The sequence below is a fragment of the Herpailurus yagouaroundi genome, unplaced genomic scaffold (genome assembly GCF_014898765.1).
Source record: "Herpailurus yagouaroundi ecotype Mexico unplaced genomic scaffold, PumYag 77, whole genome shotgun sequence".
Classification (NCBI taxonomy): Eukaryota; Metazoa; Chordata; class Mammalia; order Carnivora; family Felidae; genus Herpailurus; species Herpailurus yagouaroundi.
In genome coordinates, this window is record NW_024412388.1 from 71,514,672 (window position 1) to 71,521,781 (window position 7,110).

Sequence of the window (7,110 nt, forward strand, 5' to 3'; positions counted from 1 at the left end):
ACCTTTGGGCTATTAGTGGATTGGACAAAGCAGGGGAAAGAATCTCTGCACTTGAGGACATATCAGTAAAAACTACCAAGACCAAAAACAAAGAATAAAGATTGAAAAAAGTAGAAGAAAATATCCAAAGGCTGTGGAACAACAACAAAAGATGTAACATACATGTAACAGGAACATCAGAAAGAGAAGAAAACTGAGAAAGGAACAGAAGAAATATTTGAAACATAATGACTGAGGGTCAACTGGGGAAATTTCGGACACCAAACCACAGATCCAGGAAACTCAGAGGCCACAAGCAAGATACATGCAGCAAAAAAACAAACAAGCAGGGGCACCTGGGTGGCTCAGTCGGTTGAGCGGCCGGCTTCGGCTCAGGTCATGATCTCGCGGTCCGTGAGTTCGAGCCCCGAGTCAGGCTCTGGGCTGATGGCTCAGAGCCTGGAGCCTGCTTCCGATTCTGTGTTTCCCTCTCTCTCTGCCCCTCCCCCGTTCATGCTGTGTCTCTCTCTGTCTCAATAATAAAATAAACGTTAAAAAAAAATTTTTTTTTAAATACAAACCAAAGGCACAATCCAAGAAAGAAATAACTGATAAGTTGTACTTCATTAAGATTAAAAGCTTCTGCTCTGTGAATATTATCAAGAGGGGTAACTTTTATTTTTACTTTTTTATTATTATTTTTTGTTTGAGAAAGAGAGAATACGTCAAGCAGGGGAGAGGGCAGAGAGAGAGAACCTCAAGCAAGCCCCATGCTCAGCATAGAGCCCAATGCGGGGCTCAATCTCATGACCTTGGGATCATGACCTGAGCTGAAATCAAGAGTTGGATGCTCAACCAACTGAGCCACCCAGGTGCCCCTATTTTTATTTTTAAAATAATCTCTACACCCAGTGTGGGGCTCGAATTCAAAACCTCAAGATCAAGAGTCACGTGCTTTACTGACTGAGCCAGCCAAGTGCCCCAAAACTTCTGCTCTGTGAAAGGCAATGTGAATCAAATGAGAAGATAACCCAGAGACTAGGAGTATGCCTTTGCAAAAAACACATCTGATAAAGGACTATTACCCAAAATATACAAAGATCTCTTAAAACCTGACAATATGGAAATGAAAGACCTAGTTACAAACAGGCCAAACACCTTAACAGACACCTCACCAAAGACATAGAGATGGCAAATAAGCATATGAGCTCTTTGCCTCATCTACTGTGAGAATGAAGATCATTCTCAGCAGTCAGATTACTGACATTCCAGAAAATGTCAACATCACTGTGAAAGGATGCACAGTTATTGTGAAAAGCCACAGAAGAACCCTGCAGAAGGACTTCAAAGCACTTCAATGTAAAACTCTGTCTTCCTGGAAAGAAAAAGAAGAGGTTCTAGGTTGACAAATGGTGGGGAAATAGAAAGGAACTGGCTACTGTTCACACTTTCTGTAGCCATGTACAGAACGTGATCAAGGGTGTTCTATTTGGCTTTCGTTATAAGATGAGGTCTATGTATGCTCACTTCCTCCATCAATGTCATTATTCAGGAGAACAGGTATCTTATTGAAGTCCAAAATTTCCTGGTTGAAGAATACATCTGCAGGGATTGGATGAGACCAGGCATTGCTTGTTCAGTGTCTTGTGCCCAAAAAGATGAGTTAATTGTAGAAGGAAATGACATTGAACTTGTATCAAATTCAGCTGCTTTGATTCACCAAGCCACAACAGTTGAAAACAAGAATATCAGAAAATTTGGGGATGGATCTATGTCTCTGAAAAAAGAATGGTTCAGCAGGCTGATGAATAATTTCTAAGTTGTCCAGGAACAGAAACAAAATGGTAGATGATCCTTTTTTTTTTTTAGTTTATTTATTTATTTTGAGAGGGAGAGTGTGAGCAGGGGAGGGGCAGAGAGAGAATCTCAAGCAGGCCCCGCACTGTCAGCACAGAGCCCAATATAGGGCTTGAACTCAGGAACCAAGAGATCATGACCTGAGCCTAAACCAAGAGTTGACCGTTTAACCGACTGAGCCACCCAGACACCCCAGTAGATGATTCCTAAGGCCTATTTGTGATATTTTAAAGATACAATAAAAGCCCTGTATTTTTTTTTAAAGCATATGAAAAGATGCTCCACATCATATGTCATCAGGGGAATGCACATTAAAAGCACAGTGAGATCCTACCACACATACCTATCTAGATTGGACAAAATCCACAACACTGACAACACTAAATGCTGGTGGGGTGTATACAACAGGAACTCTCAGACATTGCTGGTGGGAAAGCAAAATGTAGAGTCACTTTGGAACATAGTTTGGCAGTTTCCTACAAAACTAAACATACTCTTCCCACATGATCCAGCAATCAGGCTCCTTGACATTTACCCAAAAGAATTGAGAACGCATGTCCACATAAAAACCTACACATGAATGTTTATGGCTGCTTTTCTCAGAATTGCCAAAACTTAGAAGCAACCGAGATGTCCTTCAGTAGGTACATAGATAAATAAACTGAGGTCCATCCAGACAATACAGTATTATTCAGTGCTAAGAGAGAACGAATCATTGAGCCATACAAAGACATAAAGGAAACTTAAATGCATACCACTAAGTACAAGAAGCCAATCTGAAAGGCTATATACTACATGATTCCAACTATGTGACATTCTAGAATAGCAAAACTATGAATATGGTTATTTCCAGGGGTTAGTTAGGAGAAAGGGATGAAAAGGTGGACCACAGAGGATTTATAGGGCAATGAAAACAGTCTATATGATACATGTCATTACGTATTTGTGGAAACCCATAGAATGTACAATGCCAAGAGTGAACCCAAATGGATGATTACCAGAGGGCATGAGGGAATGGGCAAATGGGTGAAAAAGAGTGGGAGATACAAGCTCCCAGTTATGAAATGAGTACATCATGGGAATAAAAGGTATATCATAGGGAATATAGTCAGTGGTATTGTAATAGGGTTGTACCATAACAGGTGTTAGCTACACTTGTTATGAGCATACCATAACATATAAAGAAGTTGAATCACTATGCTGTACCCCTGAAACTAATGTAATATTGTGTGCCAAATGTTCATAAAAAAAAAAAGTGAGCCCTAATGTAAACGATAGACTTTGAATGATTATGATGTGTCAGTGCAGGTTCATCCATTGTAACAAGAATGCCACTCTGGTGGGGGATGTTGATAATGGCAGAAGCTTTGCACGTATGGGAGACAGAAAATCTCTGTACCTTCCTCTAAATGTTGCTCTGAACCTAAAATTACTCTAAGAAAGGAAAGTCTTGAAAGAAACCCAGGAGCTGGCTGAGGTCTCCTGGACACGCAACAGCATTGTTGCCAGGGGCACATTACGGGGATGACCCTGGGTTGAGTGGGAGAGGTCAGTTACTCAGTCCCATGTTTGAGGCAGGCACTAAGGCAAAGAAGAGAGGACAAAACACAGAGAATATGGAAGTAGGAAGAAGAAGGAAGCACATCAGTTCAAAAAGAGTTTCTAAACTGGAAGAACTAACAAGAGGACAAATTGGGGAGAAGAAAAGCTAAGGGTTAAATGGAAGTCAGAGCTAGGTGCTGGGGCTTGTCTGGTTCCATCTGGACCTCAGAAGTACAGAGTGCCAGCCTGAGTGTGCCAGTCCCATGTGGTTCCTGGGTGCCACCTCTCCCTCGAGACAGCTAGATGTGTCCCTGAAAAGGGAGGAGAACAGCAAACATATCAAATTCCATCCTGGAATATATTTTTGGAATTTTATTTCGTTCTCCAAAACCTGTCAGACAATGCCCACTTCAGTGATGTCATCAAATGATTTCTTCAATAGGCAAAATCATAATCGCAGGATTACAAAGACCATTATAGAAAACTTGGACAAGTTGTACACATAGAAAACTGTTACTAGGGTCTTACACATAGCCAGCATTTGCTAATGTCCAGTAGGCACTGACCTTCCCGCACTGAGCGGTTTCTGTGATTGTAGCAGATGGAAGAGTTGCAAACTCAAGGCTAAGTGTATCCATGGACTGACTTCCTTCTGGCCCTGAATTGACTGACTTAGCAATATAATGTGTGGTAACAATGTGCAAACATGTCATAAATCTTCATATGTTCGGCATTTGACTCTATTACTGTGGGCCTTCTGGAAATGGGGATTACTTCCCTGTTAGGTAGTCTTGATGTGGCTTTTGCTTTCCTGAGCTTGTTCGTGTGAACTTGTGCATTTTTATGATGTTAGTACAAACAAGTATATTGATAGGCACTAAGCACCATGTTAATTGTTAACCCAGCCTGGAAAAGTTTCGTAATTTTCTTTGATCTAACAGACATTTCTTTCAATAGAAAAATAAAAGTTAGAAGTAACAAGCATTATGTGTTAAGATTAGTTGAGAAAGAACATTCAGTTGGGAGCTTTCATTAAATTAATTTTAATTAAGGGGCGCCTGGGTGGCTCAGTGGGTTGAGGGTCCGACTTTGGCTCAGATCATGAACTCGCGTTTCGTGGGTTGAAGCCCCGCGTTGGGCTCTGTGGTGACAGCCCAGAGCCTGGAGCCTGCTTCAGATTCTGTGCCTCCCTCTCTCTCTGCCCCTCCCCTGCTCACATTCTGTCTCTCTCTTTCTCAAAAATAAAGATTAAAAAAATTTTTTTTAATTAATTTTAATTAAATACTACTGTTTTGAAATCCAAAACCAGGACCAGAAATTTCGCAGAGGCCAATGGGCTATACACAAGGAGAGCTGAGCCCCGAAAGTTGAATAATGACTTAAGATTCCCCCAAATACTGAGCTGCTTTATTTACCTCGCTAACAAATACTGAAGAAAATTAAGATGGAACCTATTTTTCTTCTAACATTGGATGGCTCCTCAGTAAATCAGGAAAGAAACCTGTGATGCATGGTCAGGGAACAATGAGGCAAGGACAGATGTACTGATTGAACAGCTACTTTGTGCTGGGGGTTTCGGCAGGTTCTGAGGGAAGTGCAGTGGAGAGAGAGGGTTAGGTTAGGGAGATGGGACAGGCAATTCTCTGATATCCAAAACTGCCTGGGCACCTCCATGGCTGAACTTTCCGGGTTCATCACTTCCTTCCCTACTTCTCTGGTTTCAGTAAAGCTCTGTTGCTTGGAAACTCACATAGAAGGTGAAGTGGGAGTGTTGCAAACCAACCTATCATAACACTGTTTTTATTACCTTTATGGCAGTTCAAGGTGAAAGACTATATTTAGCCTTGTCTTTTGCTTTCTCCGGGAAATTCCAGACGAGTGCAGAGAAGCTATGAAGTTTCTCTTGTCTGTTGGTGGGACCCTGTGCTCTCATACTCTGATCTGCAGGAAGCCTGAGGTCCAGAGGGCCATCTTCTCTAGGAAACGAATAGTCTAGGAGCCATTTATGAAACAGGGCATGACTGCCATTCCCTTTATCTCCTCTTAAGTTCCACAGTATAACCTTAGATATGGGAACCTTTTTTTTTTTTTTTTTTTTAACATGAGTTTTACATAAAGAGATGGCTGGTAGCTATTTCCGGACCAATTTATCTGCTGTTTTGGGAACCCTCTTCAAGAAAAAGACATGATCTGTCTGACATCCTTCACCCACCCACTCCACATTCTCTTTTCTGATGAAAAATGTGCTGTGGTAAAACTCCCTTTGCATCAATCTTAGGCTTGAAAGGCCATCAGGCTAACACAGGACGCTGTACTTTCCCATAACAAGAAAATAAGCAATTTGGGTCTTTTTAAGTGAATGAAAACAATTCCACACATTTTTTTTCGGAAATAACAAAAAACTGGAAGGGAGTCCCAGGGAAGAGCTAGCAAGCATTGCCAATATGCCAAAGCCCCATATACTTAACAGGAAGAAGGCATTTGATCCTTTCTCCACACCACTGCATATCTGGATTCCTGACCTTGATCCTGCTTTATTTATTTGCTGTCTTTCCCATGTCAGGTTATAAATCATCATTCACTTCACCCCAACCTTGCCAGAAAGTGTCTCTAGTTCCATAAAGCACACCGTAGATGGCTTTCCCGTTAAGGGCACAGGGCCTCAGTCAAAAGGTCTGGATTTGAGACCCGTGTCCATCATGTACATGCTATATAACCTCGAGCAATGTTATTAACACTAGCCTGTTTCCTCATCTGTGAAATGGGGTAACAGTAGTACCTACTTCAGTTTCCTCATCTATAAAAAGGAAATAATGATGTGACACATCTCACTGGGTTAGCGCAAAGAGGAAATGCAGTGAATGAATGCAAGGCTCACAGTACAGAGTACGGTATAGAGCAGGCATACAAGGATGATGACATATTATGAAGATGGCATCTAGAAAATGACTTTCATTTGAGGGTGGGTGGGACACAACAACACAGAATGAAAAGAGCTCTCCTCTGGCCTGTATGCACAGACTAAGAAATGCTTAAAAGGCCTTGCTACAGATGGCCTAAACTAGCTTTATTCCCCAGCTGTCTCTGAACCTCAATGTCCCATAAGCAGCTCAGACTCTATATATTCACACGTAGGTCATCTTAACTCTTTTTGACTCTCATGTCAACTATGTCCATCCTTCTGTATGTATTGATTCTTACCTGTCGCTCCTGCAAATCAGGACTCACTCTGAGGCCTCCCTCCTTCATCCTCTGCCTCCCTAGCCATTTCACCTTCTGAAAATACCCTGAACCCATCATCCGTGGCACCTCTTGATCGCCACTGCCTTACATTTTGCCTCCTCCTCTCTCTCCTACACTATTCCATAGCTTCCTAGCCACTTTTTCTCCCCAATCTCTTTGCCCTCTGCTTTACCCTATTCCACCCTTACAGTGAACATTCTAAAAAGCAATTTGGTCATGTGACCTCTCTAACTAAATCCCTGCAATCGCTCCCTATTAGTAAAAGGATTATCTCCAAACTCCTTGGCCAAGCATATAGCCCTCCATGCTCTGGCTCTCCTTTCCTGTGCCAACCCCATTCCTGCCAGTCTCTCATGAATGCCCTACAGTCCAGCAATGGCAAACTCTTCTGACCTCAAGAAGATTGTGGTAGGGGCGCCTGGGTGGCGCAGTCGGTTAAGCGTCCGACTTCAGCCAGGTCACGATCTCGCGGTCCATGAGTTCGAGCCC

The 7,110-nt window shown here is 42.2% G+C and overlaps 1 pseudogene; it reads left to right on the forward strand.

The window, feature by feature from the left end:
* Positions 1-1,185: 1,185 nt before the first annotated feature.
* On the forward strand, positions 1,186-1,863 carry LOC121018577 (60S ribosomal protein L9-like; annotated as a pseudogene).
* The last annotated feature ends 5,247 nt before the right edge of the window (positions 1,864-7,110 follow it).